The 22,194-nt window shown below is 43.3% G+C and overlaps 1 long non-coding RNA gene across 2 annotated transcripts; it reads right to left on the reverse strand.

The window, feature by feature from the left end:
- Window positions 1–15,963: 15,963 nt before the first annotated feature.
- Window positions 15,964–21,635, reverse strand: LOC130191330 (uncharacterized). Of its 2 annotated transcripts, none has more exons than XR_008831168.1 (8): window positions 21,305–21,635; window positions 20,320–20,452; window positions 20,020–20,052; window positions 19,787–19,916; window positions 17,614–17,861; window positions 16,631–16,763; window positions 16,331–16,363; window positions 15,964–16,227 (listed from the first exon to the last, which is right to left on the reverse strand). It is a non-coding gene; the product is annotated as an uncharacterized LOC130191330 (long non-coding RNA). The 2 variants fall into 2 exon arrangements; XR_008831167.1 differs by having other exon boundaries at window positions 17,614–17,835; window positions 21,305–21,626.
- Between the last annotated feature and the right edge of the window lie 559 nt (window positions 21,636–22,194).

Raw genomic sequence — 22,194 nt, forward strand, 5'->3', positions numbered from 1 at the left:
TTTCTCCTCGTGGATGAGCCTGTTTAAATTTTAGATTAAAAAAATGTTTTTGTTCCTGTTCATTCAATAATCTTCACTGAGTGAGGTTTCTACTCTAGAGAAGACAACATCTGCTGAGAGAGTAGCTGCCCGTGTTTTAGAGGAAAGAATAGAGGGAGGAGCTATCAAGCTCCCATGTGATTGGACAGCAACAAGATGGGGAAGGGTGGTCCTCCCAGTGATAGCAATGAAGTTAAACCATTGGTCGGTCTGGTCTGCTTAACAAAGTATCATTAAGTACACAAGCATTGTTTGTTACGAACAAGATAAAAAGCTATTCATACAACACTTTTAAAACTAAAAGAATCAATCTTAAATCAGAGTTTTGCATTAGTTGGAATATTGTTTCTGTCAAACAAAAAACATAATTTAATTCTTTATTGTTTGTTTTGTTTCTATATAATTAAGTTATTTTCATATTACTGATGCTATTTAAAAGATTTTAAACTAAAATTGGGTAGAATATACGATATATCTTTCAGAGCACACGTTTAAAGATTATTTTAAAAAGAACACATCAATTGAAATTTAAATAAACAAATCATAAGATCATTGACATATTCATCTACAATTTATAGCAGGAAAAAGGCGATGCATGCAGTGCTTTTATCTCAAAAACAGCATGGTAACTGATAAAAAGTGATTCTTAACATTACAATGAAAGTAAATAACAAACATATTTTATATTGTATGTGTAAATATTAGTTTTCAAAAACTAGTTAAATAACACATTGGTTATATCACACAGCTGAGGTTGAACTCAGAAGAATCCTTCAGGACTGGGGAGAAGGACACATTTAAAGAATGAAAGTACAGGTTTAGAGAAACGATGAGAGAAACCAAACGACTGTCCTCTGAGAACCTCCAACAGCAGCTCTCAGTAAACGACTCTGCTTCTACCTGAAAAGGTCTCTGATGGCTCCTCACTCCACTAATGACTTGCGCATGAACCCATGTGAATGAATCCTCCGGTGTTAGTGGAAGACAAAGGGACAGTCCTGACACCAACGAGGACTCTCCATCCTGGAGAGGGACGTCAACAGGCTGTTCAAGAGAAGCCCTGTAGACCAGGGGTCCCCAACCCCCGGGCCGCGGCTTGGTTGGAACCGGACCGCGGAAAAAAAGTGAATAAATACAGTTTTAAATATATTTTTTTAATCAGTCGGAAAAATATATTATTTTGAAAAAGGAGCGGATCCACCCATGTGTACGTCTGAGCTGCGTTCAGGAGTCTTAAAGTTCGGGTTTATCGCTGCAGGCGAGTCTCACGCGCCGAACCCTCTGCTGGCGGCACATTTCAGTGACAAAGAATCTTAAAACATATTCAACCTGCTCAATGAATTCTGTCACTTCAGGGAAATGACAACTGTTTTCAAGTTGGCCGATAAAGTCACTGCTGTGTGGGCGAGTGAACAGCGGAATATTCTACATGTTTCAGACGTTGACCGGGTGGAAGAGGCTTTTCAAAGAGTTTGAGCGGTACTCCAACCACAAAAGACCCGACTGCAACAGAATAGACCTGCAACCCATGTAAACAAACCCACCCGGTGAATCGAGTCGCCCGAGCTAGAAGAACATGTGTTGGAGATGCAAATGACGGTGGCCTTAAGGGACATTTCACACAACAACTCTGCCTGTTCTAATGACCGCGACCAGAACTCGGTGAGGAGCAGCGGACCAAACACACGTCTGTGTCGCCGTCTCCATTAGCGGCTCGTTGCAGGTCAACAAGCACGGCTCACATTAATTCGGCGTAATGATGAGTTGTAGTTTTGGCACTTTATGCCCTTCGTATAATTGTATGACGTCATATTTATTACGTCATTTATATTGCCGGTCCGTGAAAAATAATTTCTGACACGGAACCGGTCCGTGGCTCAAAAAAGGTTGGGGACCAGCTCAGCAGCAAACAACAGACGCTCATCAAGAAGCTCATGAATAAACCAGATCAGATGATTCTGCAGTTGGTTTGTAATTCATATGAATAATTGGATCTGTAGCGCATATTCAATACATTTTTGTGTTCTCGTTTAATTAAAAGTAACCGTTTTATCTTTTTACAACTATAAACAGACAACAAACTCAAAGTTTGGAAAAAATTACTGTAGATGTTAAAACATCACCGTAAAATAAAATCTTTAATTATTTAATAGGTGCAGACAAAATAATGATAAGGCTGATTTTAAGTTGAAGGAGGACACACTAGAGTTAGACCACCAGTCACTCAGTGTGTTTACATGATGGTATAATTCTAATCTTGCTTTAGTCGGACTCTGCTATCTTTTGGGGGATCTGCTGTTATCCCAATACATGGCAGTGAGTGAATCATTGGCCTTTGAAAGCATGTCATATCCGATACGATAGGTGGCGCTGTTTTCATTACAACTCGTGGTGATACAGCCATTTCCGCTTGACCTCTTCACCACCACCAACAACAACCAACAACAACAACGAGTTCGTCCAGTTTGTTGCACAGTGAGCGGACATTGGAGAGAAATATGCCCGGCAGCGCTGTACGAGATCCCCGTTTCCGTAGCCGTACAAGCGCCCCTGAACGTTTCCCTCTCCGACGGCGTCTCACCGCGTGGGCGAAGGTGAGCACACCTTTCACAAAAATGTCCAGTAACTCCACAGAAATTAAAAACGTTGGAAATAAATCCGCTGGAGTTGTACCCCTGATGTTCATGAGCTCTTCTCTGGTGAAAGAGCTCCGGGAATCACAGCAGAAAACAGTATTTGAAACGAAAACAACAAAAAAGCTCCATGTCATCAAATAAGACGGTCAGTCCCACCACACAGGCCACATGTGCTCACCTCTGCCTGCCTGCTCCCGTGGGTTGGAGGTTGAAGAAGTGACAATCTGTCATCAGTGTCGGGTATCTGCATGAGGATCAGCCGTAAATCTGAAATGTTTTTGCAGTTTTTGTTACAATTCTTACATATAGAATTATTCTACAGTATAAAGACACATTACAACAGTATAAAGACATTACAACAGTATAAAGACACTACAACAGTATTTATTTATTTTTGCTCGTCGCATTTTTTTGCGCCCCCCTCTGAATGGCGCCCTAGGCGGCCGCCTATACCACCTGTAGGAAAAACCGCCCCGGTCCTCCACTGAACCTCATGAACAGATTTATTAGATTTATTTGATCTTATATGTTGACTGTTGATTGTTTTTGATTGTTTGTCTAAGAAATTCTTCATGTGTCTAACACACGTAGCTAATAAATGTTGATTCTGATTCATATTTAGTTTACTTTTTACCATCTAACTCAACAGAAATGGTTGATTTATTTTTGTTGCCCCAGTGTGATTCTGGAGCTGAACCTGGTGCTGGTCCTTCATCTGTGAACGCCGAGCCCCCTCAGACCAGTGACACTCCAGACCCGTTTGGATCTGGGTAGGCTACTTGGATTACGTGTCGGACTCACAGCTGAACACCATCATTCTGTCGTAAGGAAGTAGGAACGTCTTAAATCCTACAAAGACCCCGGGAGTGGGAAGCAGAAAGGGATTAGAGACTTGGGAGATGTTCTTTATATGTGTTTTTGTACGAGGTGTACGAGGCTTGAAGTTCTCCTCTCCCAAATTGAGTTGGTTGGTTCCATAATGGACTGAACCAACTCTATTATTTGGGAGGGGTGAACTTCCTCACATGGTACAATCCATGCAGAGGCTGCTGTGTCAGAATGTGGAACGTGTGTAGCCCACTTTAAGAGAAGATGGACTAACGTGACAAATGTCAACAAATACAATTCTCGACCGGCCCAGAAGTGAAGCGGTCCACCGGGAACTCTCCCGATTATCCCGATTACCCACCCCGGGCCTGACTGCTCGTATGTCATGTCCAGTGTTGCCAGGTCCGCGGTTTTCCCGCGGAATTGGGCTACTTTTGAAGTGTTGCCGCGGGTTGAATTTGTTGTCCGCTGGTTCGGGTAGACCTATTTTGCATGCAAATTACATGAATATCTTTAAATAAAAATCCATATTTTAAATGAAATAATTTATTTCTACCCAAATCCTACCAAACTGACTCCAGATCAGCACGTGCACACATGGACATGGGACACGCCCACATACACACACGCACCTAAAGCTCTCGCCGCTCTCAGTCTCCCGCGACCCGCTCGATCCCAACTCTGGTCTGGTAGTTAGTGTAGCTACACTGGAGAAACATGACACCCGGTAAGTGGGCTAAATACGGGAAGAAATATACGAAAGAATGGGAAAGTGAAAACGGAATTAAAGAATGGATAGAACGGGGATGATACCAAAGCTTTTTGTCGGTACTGCAAAACCGAGATTCGTGCGCACCACAGTGATCTCCAAAACCACAGCAAAACGGGGAAACACATTCGAAATGCTGCTCCGTTCTCCAGTTGTCGAGTGCGTACATTGTTTGAACTATAAGTATATGATAAAAATATAGTGAAGCAACATAAGGTGTTTCAGTTGAAATAAGGTATTACATTAACTACAGTAAATGCATATGAAGTAAAAACAGTACATTCATGTTGTCCAGGCAGGGAGGAAGAGAGAAAAGGGAAGAGAAAGCCTCAAGACAAAGCAACAGGTTAGTTTGTCCGTCAGTGAATTGGTCTACACCTTCACAGAGCTATATTTTATTTATGATAATATACTGTATCTAATTACACAAGGCCATTTTAGGACCTAGGTGAAATAACTGTTGAGGGGAAACTGCTTTTAATGCTGGCATACTAACCATTTGTTGTTACTTTGTAGATATTACAATACATTTGGCAATGATAGCAATGTTGTTGGATTTTAAAAGCAGTGTATATGGTTTGGCACTGGCATATTTTGAGTTCTGATATTGGGCTTGTTTTTTGGGCTTGTTTTATTGGCCATTGGGCTGGTTTGGGCTGGTTTTGATTGGCCATTGGGCTGGTTTTGTCACACAGACCTGGCAACCCTGGTCATGTCCCTGCACTAAATTTCACACCCCTCCCCCGCCTCCTGGTTGCCCCTTTTGTTTTCACTTCACTGTTCTCTGATCTCCGAGAAGAACGCAGGTAAGACGAAATGCTCTCTTCATTTGTTCTTTTAATGTTTATAAATAAGTTATGTGCTTATTTACTACGGTACTAAATGTTTTTTTGTTGTTGTGCTTACTTAGTTAATAGTTAGTTACCGTACACAAAAACGGAGCCTGGGTTTGTAGTTCTGTATTTTCTAACTTTAAATAGTTAAATAATTTTCCTGTTCCAACTTTAAAAAGTAAAATCATTTTCCTGTTGAACCTGTACATTTCGGTGGTGTTCCTTCTTTAAATGAGTTCCGGAACAACTAGAAATAAATCGTTGAAAACTGCGTTTTTTTCGGACACAGCCAGAAAAATGCACATTTCTAAAAACACAACGAGGGAGCACCACAGAGCTTCTTCCGCTAGTTATTGCTAATTCCAATTCAGCTAAATAATTATGCTGTTAAATATGTACATTTCGGTGGTGTTCATTTTTAAAATGATTCATGGAACAATTAGATATAAATCGTTGAAAAAGGGAGTTTAAATAAAAGAAGAAAAAAGTTGTTCTGAAGACAGGAAGAGGGGGGTAGAAGACAAGATGGATACTTGTTTAAGTTAAGATGTTTATTTTCTTCTTCTTTCAGTTTTTAAATTAAAATGTTTTATATGTGAAATAATGTCCTACTTGTTTAAGTTAAGATGTTAATTTCTTCTTCTTTCAGTTTTTAAATTAAAATGCTTTATATGTGAAATAATGTCCTACTTGTTTAAGTTAAGATGTTAATTTCTTCTTCTTTCAGTTTTTAAATTAAAATGCTTTATATGTGAAATAATGTCCTACTTGTTTAAGTTAAAATGTTAATTTTTTCTTCTTTCAGTTTTTAAATTAAAATGTTTTATATGTGAAATAATGTCCTACTTGTTTAAGTTAAGATGTTTATTTTCTTCTTCTTTCAGTTTTTAAATTAAAATGTTTTATACAGTAATGAGGCCCCTTTGTGTTGTGTTTACTGCCACTGGGGAACATCTGGTCGGGGGGGTTATAAGGAGGCTGGCTAAACCATAGAGAAGGCCAGTGCTTCTTTTTTTAATTAATACCAATGATGTCATTCTTCTGCACCAGTACTAAACGTGTCAAGACAGGTGATCGTGTGTGAGATCATTTTTTTGCCTGACTCGTCTTACATTTGGACTGTTTTGGCCAGTTTCTATGGGTCTCACCTTGTCTCATCATGACACACCCTTATTTAAATGTGTAAGATGTGTGGGGCACACCCACATTTCTCTATCAGTGCGTTTACATGCAATCGAATTATTGGCTTAGTCGGACTGAAATCGAATTATCCGTTTCATGTAAACACCTTAGTCGGACTATGTGCGGTCCGACTTCGGTCCGATTAACACCCCTGGATAGCTCGGTCCGATCCAGTTGATAATTCGACTCGCGGCATGTAACTCTGAATTCGATTCGGAACTGGACTTTGCGTCTTTGCGCATGCTCGAGATCCCGCCGCCCGCCCTCCCTCCCATGTCGTGACCCGGAAGTCGAAAGAGACGATAAATAGTTTCTGCCGGCCAGGTTGCAACAAATAACCAGTCCCGCTGCTAACCATGTTGGTGCCCTAAGCATAACTCCTCATGATGCCCCCTGAGATCGGGTCTGTGTGCGCGGATGTGTCGCCGCGCATCACGGCAGAGCGATGCGACCCGAGAAGTGTTAACGGGGGTGCTGAGCGATTAAATATATCTCTTGTTCTGCCTAATATATCTCTTGTTCTGCCTAAAAGGCGCCTAATATTTCTAGACTGAAATAATATCGGCATTATAATTATTATAACTATGAGGATTTTATTAGTTGCCTATTTTGTGGAGCCCCCTCAGGACTTGGTGCCCTACGCGCAGCGCGTCGTGCGCGTTATGGGAGCAGCGGCGCTGCAACAACGCTATGGAGAACACAAGAGCCACCACACATTTCTGGACCGAAGAGCAGACAGAATTTATGCTTAATGTATTGAAGGAGTTGAACATACTAAAGTTCATGGTTCTTTCTCGAAATGTTGATGTTGTTGTTGGTGGTGGTGAAGAGGTCAAGCGGAAATGGCTGTATCACCACGAGTTGTAATGAAAACAGCGCCACCTATCGTATCGGATATGACATGCTTTCGGCCAATGATTCGAATTACTCACTGCCATGTATATTGGGATAACAGCTGATCCCCCAAAAGATAGCATAGTCCGACTAAAGCAAGATTCGAATTATACCATCATGTAACCGCACTGACTGTGTGTGTGTGTGTGAGAGTAATTGAGACAAGTCTTATTGAGCATTATAATGTTATTTATTAATGTCTTTATATTGTATCCTGATACATTCTGATAATGAGATTATATGCAGAATGCCATTACATGCTCACAATCAATTCAATTCAATTCAATTCAGTTTATTTGTATAGCCCAATTTCACAAATTACAAATTTGTCTCGGAGTGCTTTACAATCTGTACACATAGACATCCCTGCCCCAAAACCTCACATCGGACCAGGAAAAACTCCCAAATAACCCTTCAGGGGAAAAAAGGAAGAAACCTGGAGGAGAGCAACAGAGGAGGATCCCTCTCCTAGGATGGACAGATGCAATAGATGTAATGTGTACAGAAGGACAGATTTAGAGTTAAAATACATTCAATGAATATGACAGAGTGTATGAATAGTTCATAGTAGGCATATTCCACGATGGAGACCTCCACGATCCATCAGGCAGATGGCGGTGGGGAGGAGGAGTGGGCGGAGTCTCAACAGGACAGTGGCGTAGTCATGAGCAGGAATTCCACGACCCAGACGATCCATCAGGCAGATAGGATCTATGCCGTCTCATAGGGTCCGATGACCCCATGAGACGTAAAGTCAAAAGGACTTCCGGGGAGAAAGCAGAGTTAGTAACGCGTGATTGAGAGATGAAAATTCATCCTTAAGGAGAGAAAAAGAGGAGATAGGTACTCAGTGCATCCTAAAACGTCCCCCAGCAGCTATAAGCCTATAGCAGCATATCAAGGGGCTGGACCAGGTGAACCTGATTCAGCCCTAACTATAAGCTCTGTCAAAGAGGAAGGTCTTAAGTCTACTCTTAAACGAGGTGACTGTGTCTGCCTCCCGGACTGAAATTGGAAGCTGGTTCCATAAAGAGGAGCTTGATAACCAAAGGCTCTGGCTCCCATTCTACTTTTTAAGACTCTAGGAACTACAAGTAGTCCCGCATTTAGTGAGCGTAGCTCTCTAGTGGGGCAATATGGTGCGACAAGCTCCTTAAGATATGATGGAGCATCACCAATCAAGGCTTTGTAGGTTAAGAGAAGAATTTTAAAAGTGATTCTTGATTTTACTGGGAGCCAGTGCAGAGCAGCTAGTGCAGGAGTGATGTGATCTCTTTTCTTAGTTTTAGTGAGAACACGAGCTGCAGCATTCTGGATCAACTGGAGGGACCTAAGAGATTTATTAGAGCAGCCTGCTAATAAGGAGTTGCAGTAATCCAGTCTCGAAGTAACGAATGCGTGAACCAATTTTTCTGCATCTTTTTGAGACAAGATGTGCCTGATTTTTGAAATATTACGTAGATGAAAGAATGCAGTCCTTGAGATTTGCTTTACGTGGGAGTTAAAGGACAAGTCCCGATCAAAGATAACGCCAAGATTCTTTACAGTGGTGTTGGATGCCAGGGCAATGCCGTCTACAGAATCCACATCACCAGATAATTGATCTCTGAGGTGCTCAGGGCCGATTAAAATTACTTTGGTTTTGTCTGAGTTTAACATCAAGAAGTTGCAGGTCATCCATGTTTTTATGTCTTTAAGACATGCTTGAATTTTACAGAGTTGGTTGCTCTCCTCTGGTTTTATCGATAAATATAGTTGAGTGTCATCTGCATAACAATGAAAGTTTATGGAGTGTTTCCTGATAATATTGCCCAAAGGAAGCATGTATAAGGTAAATAAAATTGGTCCAAGCACAGAACCTTGTGGAACTCCGTGATTAACGTTGGTGGTTATCGAGGCGTCATCGTTTACAAATACAAACTGAGATCGATCTGATAAATAGGATTTAAACCAAATTAGTGCCGTGCCTGAAATACCAATCGACTGCTCCAGTCTCTGTAACAGGATGTCATGGTCAATGGTCAGGTTTGCAACGAGTTATCATTTCCTCATTACAATTTTTTTCTCCCCCTCTTGCAGCAGGTAAGCATGGCGCTGACTCTGTCCTCCCCGTGTGGATATCCCTTTGACCAGGACGAGGAAATGGCCGTCTTTGAGTCGACGGCAACGGAGCACGGAGGCCCGTCTAGACCGAGTCTACCTGAGATCTCGGTCATCTCCCTCGGCCTGGACACCCAGCCTTCCATCGCAGACCCAGTGAGTACCTCTAAGGTAGGGGTGTCACACTCATTTTCACCGAGGGCCACACCAGCATCATGCCTGCCCTCAAAGGGCCGGTTGTAACTGTAACACTGTATAAACTACTCAAATCTATTGTAAAATAACTCTCTTTGCATTTGATTATTGTTTATTTGAGTGTAGAAATATGGAACATCGGAACATTTCTCCAATATTATAACGTAAATCTATTTCATTTAAAACCTTCAAAATAAGAGCACAGGATATTTTGTCTTAAATTTCCTTCAGAAAATGTGATCGTATGTCTTTCAAGTCGTCAGGGGCCACATGAAATGATGTGGCGGGCCGGATTTGGCTCGCGGGCCTTGTGTTTGACACCTGTGCTCTAAGGTGTAACGACAACAAATAAAAAGCCTTTTATTACATTTAAAAAATAAATAATTTACATTTTTATTTGCTTGATTTGATTTGATATTCCTTTATATATTTTACATTTTTACTTGTTTGATAACAAGTAAAAATGTAAAATATATTTCAAATATATTGCTGTCTTCTTCTTAAGGTTTTCAAATCATTCAATACATTCAACAAAACATGAATATCTTTTTATAAATTTGCATCTCCAGAAACCGTCAGTGAAACCTGCAGCGACGAGACAGGGTAGTTGTGACGAAGAGAGGGTGAAGGTCTTCCTCCGCATCCGGCCGCTTACTGAGACGGAGAGTCAGAGGGGAGAAGAACAGGTGAGAGTTTGAACTCTCTGGGTTGATTTAATGCATTTATTGGTTCCGGTACACCTGTACTTTACTCACGGCTCACTCTTCTTCTTCTCTTTTAGGGCTGTGTGGCTGTCCAAGACGAAGAGGCACTGCTGCTCAAAGCGCCCAAAGAATCTCAGAACATGAGGACGGCGGAGAGGGGCATCACCCAGAGCATGCACAAGTTCAGCTTCTCAAAGGTAGAGTCACGCTCGGGCGCTTTGTTCTGGAAGTAAATCATTCCTTTCAAGAATAACTTTTTGGAACCCGGCTATTTGCAATAACATTTTGCATTTGTTCATATTCGTATTCGATGTTTTGTCGTCGGCCGTCTTTCACAGATCTTCGGGCCGGAGACCACGCAGCAGCAGTTTTACGAGTGCACGATGAAGAACGACAGCATGGCGCTGGAGGAGGATGGGGAGGAGAGCGAGGTGGAGGACGGAGACATCACCATGTTGAACACGGAGGTGAGAGAGCCTGGCGGAGGAATGTATTCCACTGCCATAGACGGCGTTCTTTACGTTAAAAAACTACGTCGGGGATCGTACGGTCGTGGATTTTTTAAATGGTTGCCGGTATTTCCAGGCTTGGAAAAGACCTGGGGGGGAAAAATACCGAAGGTTTTTGGAAAAGTCGTGGATATGTGCATTTATGCTGAGTTTTAAATAATTTATATGCTTTTAAAAGAAAGACGCTCAAAATAGAAGCCGGCGTACGCTCTCATGCAAGGGAACGCGCACCGTAGCTGAAAAGTGTGGTTGCCATAGCAACAGTAGTTTAGGGATAATCCACTAAGTGTAGATTTAGCTCGGCTACACGTGGAAAAGTTCTCATTGTTAGTTTAAAAACGAATTTGTTCTCACACTGAGATTTTTCACAAAATGTTTGGTCGTGTAAATTAGTTTTAAAGTCCTGGAAGCCCATTGGTCGAGGCGCGTGTGAACCCCGCACACCTTTCGAGCAGCTTTCCAGCGCTGACAGAAGCGCCGACTGTGCGTCCTCCAGGCGCTGCTGCAGGCCATCGACGTGCTGAAGAGGGAGGTGCAGCGCGGCGAGAAGGAGGCGCTGGAGGCCGGCGTGAGGGAGCAGGTGGTGTCGGAGATGATGGAGCTCATCTCTGGGATGCAGGACGGCTTCAGGTGTGTGTGTCTGTCTGTGTGTCTGTCTGTATGTGTTTGTGTCTGTCTTGATGTGCGTGTGTGTGTCTTTCTTTATGTGTATGTGTGTGTCTTTCTTTATGTGTGTCTGTGTTTGTGTGTGTCTGTCTTTATGTGTGTGTGTTTGTGTCGATCTTTGTGTGTGTGTCTGTCTTTGTGTGTGTGTCTGTCTTTGTGTGTGTGTGTCTGTCTTTATGTGTGTGTGTGTGTCTGTCTTTATGTGCGTGTGTCTTTCTTTATGTGTATGTGTGTGTCTTTCTTTATGTGTGTCTGTGTTTGTGTGTGTCTGTCTGTATGTGTTTGTGTCTGTCTTGATGTGCGTGTGTGTGTCTTTCTTTATGTGTGTCTGTGTTTGTGTGTGTCTGTCTTTATGTGTGTGTGTTTGTGTCGATCTTTGTGTGTGTGTCTGTCTTTGTGTGTGTGTGTCTGTCTTTATGTGTGTGTGTGTGTGTGTCTGTCTTTATGTGTGTGTGTGTGTCTGTCTTTATGTGTGTGTGTTTGTGTGTCTGTCTTTATGTGCGTGTGTCTTTCTTTATGTGTATGTGTGTGTCTTTCTTTATGTGTGTCTGTGTTTGTGTGTGTCTGTCTTTATGTGCGTGTGTCTTTCTTTATGTGTATGTGTGTGTCTTTCTTTATGTGTGTCTGTGTTTGTGTGTGTCTGTCTTTATGTGTGTGTGTTTGTGTCGATCTTTGTGTGTGTGTCTGTCTTTGTGTGTGTGTCTGTCTTTGTGTGTGTGTGTCTGTCTTTATGTGTGTGTGTGTGTCTGTCTTTATGTGTGTGTGTGTGTCTGTCTTTATGTGTGTGTGTTTGTGTGTCTGTCTTTATGTGCGTGTGTCTTTCTTTATGTGTATGTGTGTGTCTTTCTTTATGTGTGTCTGTGTTTGTGTGTGTCTGTCTTTATGTGCGTGTGTCTTTCTTTATGTGTATGTGTGTGTCTTTCTTTATGTGTGTCTGTGTTTGTGTGTGTCTGTCTTTATGTGTGTGTGTTTGTGTCGATCTTTGTGTGTGTGTCTGTCTTTGTGTGTGTGTCTGTCTTTGTGTGTGTGTGTCTGTCTTTATGTGTGTGTGTGTGTGTCTGTCTTTATGTGTGTGTGTGTGTCTGTCTTTATGTGTGTGTGTTTGTCTTTGTGTGTGTGTCTATCTTTGTGTGTGTGTTTGTGTATGTGTGTGTGTCTGTCTTTGTGTGTGTATGTCTGTCTTTATGTGTGTGTGTCTGTCTTTATGATAGATAGATAGATAGATAGATATATACTTTATTAATCCCCAAGGGGAAATTTGTCGAGTCAGTAGCAGCAACACACAAGAATAAAAAAATAAAAAAAACACAAAATATAAGAAGGGTTAGGGTGATCTGGCAAGAGGTGAACTGTTGTAGAGCCTCATAGCCGTCGGCAGGAATGTTCTCCTGTATCTCTCCTTGTGGCAGCGGAGCGTGAGGAGACGTCTGGAGAAAGTACTCCTCTGTCCCTGTAGGAGGTGGTGGAGAGGGTGGTCCGGGTTGTCCAATATGGACACCAGTTTCTTCAACGACCTCCTCCACCACCTGTTCCAGGTGCTCCAGCTGGCAGACGATCATGGACCCAACCTTCCTAACCAGTTTGTTAAGACGGCTGGTGTCACCGGCCCGATGCTGCTCCCCAGCAGACAATGGCAAAGTGCAGCACACTGGCGACAACCGACTGGTAGAATAACTCCATCATCTTGCTGCACACGTTGAAGGATCAAGCTTTCTCAGGAAAAAGAGACGACTCATCCCCTTCTTGTACACAGCGTTGATGTTGGCCTTCCAGTTCAGTCGGCTGTCGATGGAGACGCCCAGGTACTTGTACTCCTCCACCATGTCCACGTCCACTCCCAGGACACTCAGAGGTGTAGGAGCTGTCGCCTTCCTCCTGAAGTCCACCACCATCTCTCTGGTCTTGGCCACGCTCAGCCGCAGGTGGTTCTCATCGCCCACTTTACAAAGTCACTCACCACTGCCCTGTACTCCTCCTCCCGTCCATCCCTAATACACCCGACCACTGCAGAATCATCAGAGTACTTCTGCAGATGGCATGACTCCGTGTTGTACTGGAAGTCACTGGTGTACAGGGTGAAGAGGAAGGGAGACAGAACAGTTCCTGTGGGCTCAACATCACTGACCACCGTTCCAGACAGCACACGGCCCATTCTGACAAACTGTGGTCTGCCTGTGAGGTAGTCAGTGATCCAGGAGATGGTGGACGCGTCCACACCGGCCACCTGCAGCTTCTCACTCAGCAGCAGTGGCTGGATGGTGTTAAATGCACTGGAGAAGTCAAAGAAAGTGACTCTCACAGAGACATCGGTTCCATCCAGGTGCGACTGAGCTCGTTGCAGCAGGTAGATGATGGCGTCGCCCACTCCCACATGAGGCTGGTAAGCAAATTGCAGAGGGTCCAACGATGATTTCACCTGCGGCCGGAGGTGGGCCAAGACCAGCCTCTCCAGCACCTTCATCACATGGGAGGTGAGGCGACCGGTCGGTAGTCGTTGAGGCCAGATGGTGCTGAGTGCTTTGGGACAGGGACCAGGCACCACGCCTTCCGCAGCACCGGGACTTCCCCAGCCTCAGGCTGAGGTTGAAGAGGCGCTGCAGGACACCAGACAGCTGGGTGGCGCAGGTCTTTAGGACCCTGGGGCTGATGCCATCAGGACCTTCAGCTCTGCGCTGGTGTAGTTTCTCCAGCTGTCTTCTCACCTGGTCAGTCGTCACAGAGAGAGGGGAGGTGGAGGAGCCCATTGTTATTGAGGGCTCGGTGGATGTGCAGCTCAGCAGGGGACAGAGGGGCAGGTGTTTGGGAGGTGTGATGTGTGGAGGAGACGGGAGGGCTGTGAACTGAACCTATTGAAAAACAGTTCAGCTCGTTGGCCTCTCCAGGAGCCCCTGGCTGTCTCCTCCCACCTTGAAGCCAGTTATCTGCTTCATGCCAGACCACACCTCCTTGTGTTGTTCAGCTGGAGTTTGGCCTCCAGCTTCCTCCTGTAGGAGTCCTTGCCCTCCCTGAGCTTCACCTTCAGGTTGCGCTGGGCTTTCCTCAGCTCATCCCTGTCTCCAGACCTGAAAGCAGCTTTCTTCATGTTAAGAAGCGCTCAGGTCCCTGGTGATCCAGGGCTTGTTGTTGGGGAAGCAGCGCACAGTCCGTGATGGGATGGTGGTGTGTTCACAGAACTTGATGTATTCCGTGATGCAGTCGGTCATACTGTTGATGTCCTCGCCGTGCGGTCCACACAGCACATCCCAGTCCGTTGACTCAAGCAGTCCTGTAGAGCGTCGTTAGCCTCCAGAGACCACCTCCTCACAGTCCTGGTGGTCACCGCCAGCCTCTTCACCAGAGGAACATACCTGGGTGTCAGCCGGACCAGGTCATGATCAGACCTGCCGAGGGGGGGAAGGGCAGTGGCGCTGTATGCGTCCTTAGTATTAGCATACAGCAAGTCCAGAGTTTTATTGTTCCTAGTTGGGCAGTCTATGTATTGATGGAAGGTTGGCAGAGCTTTATCCAGTGTGGTGTGGTTAAAGTCACCAGTGATAGCCATGAATGCTCCAGGCTGATGATTCAGCAGAGCAGACACAGTGGAGTGGATGGTGTCCACAGCTTCCTCAGCGTCAGCTGATGGCACACGACAACCAAAATGGCGGACGTGAACTCTCTCGGCAAATAGTACGGGCGCATCCCCACGGCCAACAGTTAAATGTTCGGCTACAGAAGCGCCCTTCACGCACACATGGTCCGGTGGCACCACCGCTCATTCACATAAACAGCGATCCCGCCTCTTCTTACCGCCTGTGTAGCGTCTCTGTCAGCCCGAACAGTCCTGAAGCCGGGCAAAGACGCGCCAGATCCGGATAGTCCGCGGCAGCCACGTCTCAGTGAAACACAAGAGACTGCTCTCACGGAAGACCCTCTCGGTCATTACCAGCGCCGAGCTCATCCGTCTTATTCGCCAAAGACCTCACGTTCCCGTTATGATCGACGGTACCGAGGGTTTGTATCTCCTCGTTTTAGCCTCCGCTTGACACCGCTCTGCAGCCGCGAGCCCTTCTCCGTAGCTCCAGCGGATCACAGGTCTTTCTCCAGGCAGAAGCTTCGCCTGCACAGCGCGATCAGCTGAGCGAGTAGACGACGGTCCCAGTCATTGTTATGTTATGCTCACCGATACTCACGACAAAGTGAACAAAAGCCACAGTAGAAGTATCGAAAAAAGTAGTTATGGTCCAGTGTCCGACCGTAACTAAGACAAACGTGAAAGAAAAGAAGAAGAAAAAGAGAGGAAAAGTGCAAAAAAAAAGACAATAAAATATTAAAGCTGCAAGCAGCGTCGAACGGGTCCTCGCTCACCCGCGCCGGTCGGGGGAGCCGGCGCCGAGGAGCCGGCGCCGAGGACCCGGGCGCGCCGGTCGGACTCGACTCGGGCCGCGACTTGTAACGAGCGCGACAAGTTTGGGGCGGATTCGACAAAAGTCCAGTTCAGCCACTAGGTGGCGATTTAACTACGTGAACATATTCATGCGTCGTGTATCCCGACGTGAAGTATAGACCGCGTCATGTAAATTCGATGTAAAATGCATAAATGCTTGTCGTCTTGAGTTGTGCACTGACGTCTCAATTCAATTCAGTTTATTTGTATAGCCCATTTTCACAATTTACAAATTTGTCTCGGAGTGCATTACAATCTGGACACAGACATCCCTGACCTTTGACCTCACATCGGATCAGGAAAACAGAGGAGTACTCACAATCTGACCCCGACCTCTCAAGGCATCACGTGTATGATTAGTTGGGCACAGTGCATCATCCAATCTCCATTTCAACCAAGCTGCTGAAGCAGACTGGTGTTAGCGGCTTGTAACGGTTCTTCAGCGTCATCTGGAAAACAAAATTGCAGAAACAATAATGGTGTCAATTGGTCTCTTCAAAAAGCAAATACTGGTATGATTCATAAACTTCAAAGCACAATAACATAACAAACCTGCGGCTGGACAATCCTCCTTAGTGCCACGTCCTATAAAGAAACAGAATAAACAAGAAAGTAACGGATTTGCTTTAAATAAAATTCAAATATTGTCATAATATTAATAATATTTATTTTTCGCTAACTTTAAATTGAATTCATTCGAAATCCGCATGGTGATATCGCATGAAAATAATTCTGGGCCTAGCTGAGGTCACCAATAACAAGACTGCAGTGTAATTTTTTTAAAGAAAGTTACAGATTTGCTAAAAAAAAAATTCAAATATTTTCATAATATTAATAATTAATACTGCGCACCATTACGATGACTGTGCAGTGGATGCACTGCTCTGGAGGAGGTCGGGCAGTCTTGGTCCTGTGCTGGTCCCAGTCCACAGGAACTGGGGGCAACCATGCTCATTATACTGCAGTCCAAACATCTCCATAGTGTCTGCAATAGAGATGAACAGCAGGACACCGGAGGTTAGTACAGCAATCAACATCTGATGTGTGTCTATGTGCAGTGATTTTGATGAGCACACTTTACATCTCAATGTCAGATCCTTCTAGACAGAATATGATTATACTCTGTAATTTAAAACTTCATCACACTCTGGTTCTAACATTGCTGATGAAAGTATACAGATCTCGTAAACAATATACAGGTTAATAACACCAAATGGTATTAATATTCTTAAAGAGTAGGTAAATAATATTTACCATATACTCATTAGAATTCTGAATTAAAATAAATGGCTCAAGAAGAAGTAATAAACTTAAGCATCACTCCTAGTTTTAATAAGCTGCTGGTAGTTTAATCTCTAATAACACTTCATGTATGAATTGAGTATATGTTGTATGACAGCCGTAATATGCAAAGTAAACAGTAATTATTCTTTCAAATGGATGTGGAGCAGTTAAATAGCTACATGAATATTAACTGCATGCATCTTCAAGCTTCATCAGAACACATTTATCACGTGACGTGACTTGCAAACATCGTGACGCAGCCGCGTTCATATTGTACCGTTCTTTCACTGCGGTTATGTAACGTAATATCCACAGTATTTATGTGTTCATGCCGACTGGCGAACAGGAGAAACCATTATATATTTGAATGGAGGGTCGCATTAGCATGGAGCTCCTCGTGTAGCATAGCATTGAGTAACCTGTGACAATCACACACGGAGAAAGAGCACCGGATAAACACGGTGGATTTTACAGCAGTCATGTGAACAAGAGACTGCCATGACTAATTATCGTTGGATTGTAGTTCATTGTAATACATTTAAAATGCTTACCATCTCAGACGGAGCAGACTGCAGACCAGGCCGGCAAAGCTGCAGTGTGATACTTCTTCTGCTCTAAACAGCGGTTTGCATCAATATATTTGGTGCATTACCGCCACCTGCTGGCCTGGAGTATCAGCCGGCGTCAGCACGCTGTGTTATTGTTCGTCTGCTTCTTGATGTATAAAAGCGAGTTGCATCCATATATTTGGTGCATTACCGCCACCTGCTGGCCTGGAGTATGAAACGCAGGTGAATACCTGTATGTGGAAATGAGATGAGCTTTGCACAAACATAGTGAAACAGAAATCAATATTGGCGACATCCGGTACAGTTTAGAGCATGGTGCCAAGAGACTTTTCTTTCCGTCTACTTGTGTTACATATACCTACCCAGCGTTATACATGTAGGTCAAACGTAGCACCGGGGCTGCCTAATGGGGCTGCCTAATTGAATATTGTAGGTGGCGCTATGGAGCAAATTACCATTTTTGAAGAATAAAAATCCTATCTGGTAACTACATCTTTGATTCTTAATATGTTTGCCAAGGGTATTTTCACAGGAGCATGTTTAGTACCTCCAAAGCCCCTTCGTTGTTTGATGCGAAGAATGGGTTGGCACGGCAATAGTGTAACAGCGAACGTAAAATGCTTTGTGGGCTGACATCATGACAATGTTTGGATTGTGTGTTACAAATTTGAAGCCGATCTGATTGACCGACTAAGAGAAGCAAGCCTATCGTGAAAGTGAATAAATTATGGTTATTTTACTTCTCAATAGGTGATCAATAGGTGTTCCTGGAAGAAATGTGCTTGTTTCTTCGTGTGAATGTGTTCAGGCCTTGACTGGCATCACACATGATTTTTTGCGTTAGTATTGGATGAGTTTAAGTAATAGTTTTTAACATAAAGAAATCACAGAAAGTAAAAAATTATTGGCAGTAAAAAACCGAAAATTTCCTACCGACGAAAAGTCCGTTTTTTTTCACAGTGTTCATTATTCAAGTCTTGAGATTCTATAAAACTGATTTTTAGCCGATTCTGTTGGCGTTTTGTGGGAGAAATAATCGATGGGGAAAAAGTGGAAAAGGGCCAAATCAAGCAAAAAACGCCAAAAAACGCCAAAAACGGCCAACTTTGGTGAATTATTGTAGCGCCCCCTACGGTTTAAATTGCACGAAATTTGCTGTGAATGTTCCAGGCTCCATTCTGCACATATCCTGAAAGTCTGTTTTTTTTTTCTTCCCAATAGTGTTGAAGTTATGAGCATTGCAAAACAGGACACGCCCCTAAAATGTTCGTTGGGCCATAGATCCTTACCACAATGATATATTTGAAAAAGGATGATAGACCTTAGATGTTGTAGCTTCCATAATCATTATCTCCAATAGGTTTTGTTTGAATTGGACCCCATATGTCGGAGCAAACGCCTCTGATGTGTTTTTCACCAAAAAAAATATGGTGGAAAATTTAAGTAGGCGGAGCTTAGGGTACTGAGAGGCTTTTTTGTAGAGCAGGTCCAAGTAGACTTGTGAAAAAAAAAGCTAGTCATTTGAACATACTGGGTGAGGGGCGTCGCCGGTCAAATTTACAGGTGGCGCTAGAGAGCAATTTTTTAAAGCCGAATTTCGACGTCGTTGTCATCCGGCTATTTTCACCAAGCCTGACAAGCTTGCCAAATTTGGTGAGTTTTGGGATATGATACATACCCCCAATATGCGCCCAATGTTCAAAAATAAGAAGCGGAATTAAAGCTGCAAGCAGCGTCGAACGGGTCCTCGCTCACCCGCGCCGGTCGGGGGAGCCGGCGCCGAGGACCCGGCGCCGAGGACCCGGGCGCGCCGGTCGGACTCGACTCGGGCCGCGACTTGTAACGAGCGCGACAAGTTTGGGGCGGATTCGACAAAAGTCCAGTTCAGCCACTAGGTGGCGCTTTAACTACGTGAACATATTCATGCGTCGTGTGTCCCGACGTGAAGTATAGACCATGTCATGTAAATTCGATGTAAAATGCATAAATGCTTGTCGTCTTGAGTTGTGCACTGACGTCTCAATTCAATTCAGTTTATTTGTATAGGCCATTTTCACAATTTACAAATTTGTCTCGGAGTGCATTACAATCTGGACACATAGACATCCCTGACCTTTGACCTCACATCGGATCAGGAAAACGGAGGAGTACTCACAATCTGACCCCGACCTCTCAAGGCATCACGTGTATGATTAGTTGGGCACAGTGCATCATCCAATCTCCATTTCAACCAAGCTGCTGAAGCAGACTGGTGTTAGCGGCTTGTAACGGTTCTTCAGCGTCATCTGGAAAACAAAATTGCAGAAACAATAATGGTGTCAATTGGTCTCTTCAAAAAGCAAATACTGGTATGATTCATAAACTTCAAAGCACAATAACATAACAAACCTGCGGCTGGACAATCCTCCTTAGTGCCACGTCCTATAAAGAAACAGAATAAACAAGAAAGTAACGGATTTGCTTTAAATAAAATTCAAATATTGTCATAATATTAATAATATTTATTTTTCGCTAACTTTAAATTGAATTCATTCGAAATCCGCATGGTGATATCTCATGAAAATAATTCTGGGCCTAGCTGAGGTCACCAATAACAAGACTGCAGTGTAATTTTTTTAAAGAAAGTTACAGATTTGCTTAAAATAAAATTCAAATATTTTCATAATATTAATAATTAATACTGAGCACCATTACGATGACTGTGCAGTGGATGCACTGCTCTGGAGGAGGTCGGGCAGTCTTGGTCCTGTGCTGGTCCCAGTCCACAGGAACTGGGGGCAACCATGCTCATTATACTGCAGTCCAAACATCTCCATAGTGTCTGCAATAGAGAGATGAACAGCAGGACACCGGAGGTTAGTACAGCAATCAACATCTGATGTGTGTCTATGTGCAGTGATTTTGATGAGCACACTTTACATCTCAATGTCAGATCCCCTTCTAGTCAGAATATGATTATACTATGTAATTAAAAACTTCATCACACTCTGGTTCTAACATTGCTGATGAAAGTACACAGATCTCGTAAACAATATACAGGTTAATAACACCAAATGGTATTAATATTCTTAAAGAGTAGGTAAATAATATTTACCATATACTCATTAGAATTCTGAATTAAAATAAATGGCTCAAGAAGAAGTAATAAACTTAAGCATCACTCCTAGTTTTAATAAGCTGCTGGTAGTTTAATCTCTAATAACACTTCATGTATGAATTGAGTATATGTTGTATGACAGCCGTAATATGCAAAGTAAACAGTAATTATTCTTTCAAATGGATGTGGAGCAGTTAAATAGCTACATGAATATTAACTGCATGCATCTTCAAGCTTCATCAGAACACATTTATAACGTGACGTGAATTCAAAGACACACCGTGACTCTGTTCAGAGTTTACCGTTCTTTCACTGCGTTTATGTAACGATCTATCCACAGTATTTATGTGTTCATGCCGACTGGCGAACAGGAGAAACCATTATATATTTGAATGGAGGGTCGCATTAGCATGGAGCTCCTCGTGTAGCATAGCATTGAGTAACCTGTGACAATCACACACGGAGAAAGAGCACCGGATAAACATGGTGGATTTTACAGCGGTCATGTGAACAAGAGACTGCCATGACTAATTATCGTTGGATTGTAGTTCATTGTAATACATTTAAAATGCTTACCGTCTCAGACGGAGCAGACTGCAGACCAGGCCCGCAGCTGCGTTCTTCTTCTTCTTCTTCTTCTTCTCTAAACAGCAGTTTGCATCCATATATTTGGTGCATTACCGCCACCTGCTGGCCTGGAGTATGAAACGCAGGTGAATGTACCTGTGTGGAAATGAGAGGAGATTTGCACAGAGTGAAACAGAAATCAATATTGGCGACATCTGGTACAGTTTAGAGCATGGTGCCAAGAGACTTTTCTTTCCGTCTACTTGTGTTACATATACCTACCCAGCGTTATACATGTAGGTCAAACGTAGCACCGGGGCTGCCTAATTGAAGCAAGCCTATCGTGAAAGTGAAAGAAATAGGTGTTCCTGGAAGAAATGTGCTTGTTTCTTCATGTGAATGTGTTCAGGCCTTGACTGGCATCACACATGATTTTTTGGGGAAGTATTGGATGAGATTAAGCAATAGTTTTTAACATAAAGAAATCACAGAAAGTAAAAAATTATTTGCAGTAAAAAAACGTAAATTTCCTACCGACGAAAAGTCCGTTTTTTTTCACAGTGTTCATTATTCAAGTCTTGAGATTCTATAAAACTGATTTTTAGCCGATTCTGTTGGCGTTTTGTGGGAGAAATAATCGATGGGGAAAAAGTGGAAAAGGGCCAATTCAAGCAAAAAACGCCAACGTTTAAATTGCACGAAATTTGCTGTGAATGTTCCAGGCTCCCTTCTGCACATATCCTGACAGTCTGTTATTTTTTTTTCCCAATAGTGTTGAAGTTATGAGCATTACAAAACAGGACACGCCCCTAAAATGTTCGCTGGGCCATAGATCCTTACCAGAATGATATATTTGAAATAAGATGATAGATCTTAGATGATATAGCTTCCATGATCAT

This window comes from Pseudoliparis swirei, unplaced genomic scaffold (genome assembly GCF_029220125.1).
Source record: "Pseudoliparis swirei isolate HS2019 ecotype Mariana Trench unplaced genomic scaffold, NWPU_hadal_v1 hadal_40, whole genome shotgun sequence".
NCBI classification, from domain to species: domain Eukaryota; kingdom Metazoa; phylum Chordata; class Actinopteri; order Perciformes; family Liparidae; genus Pseudoliparis; species Pseudoliparis swirei.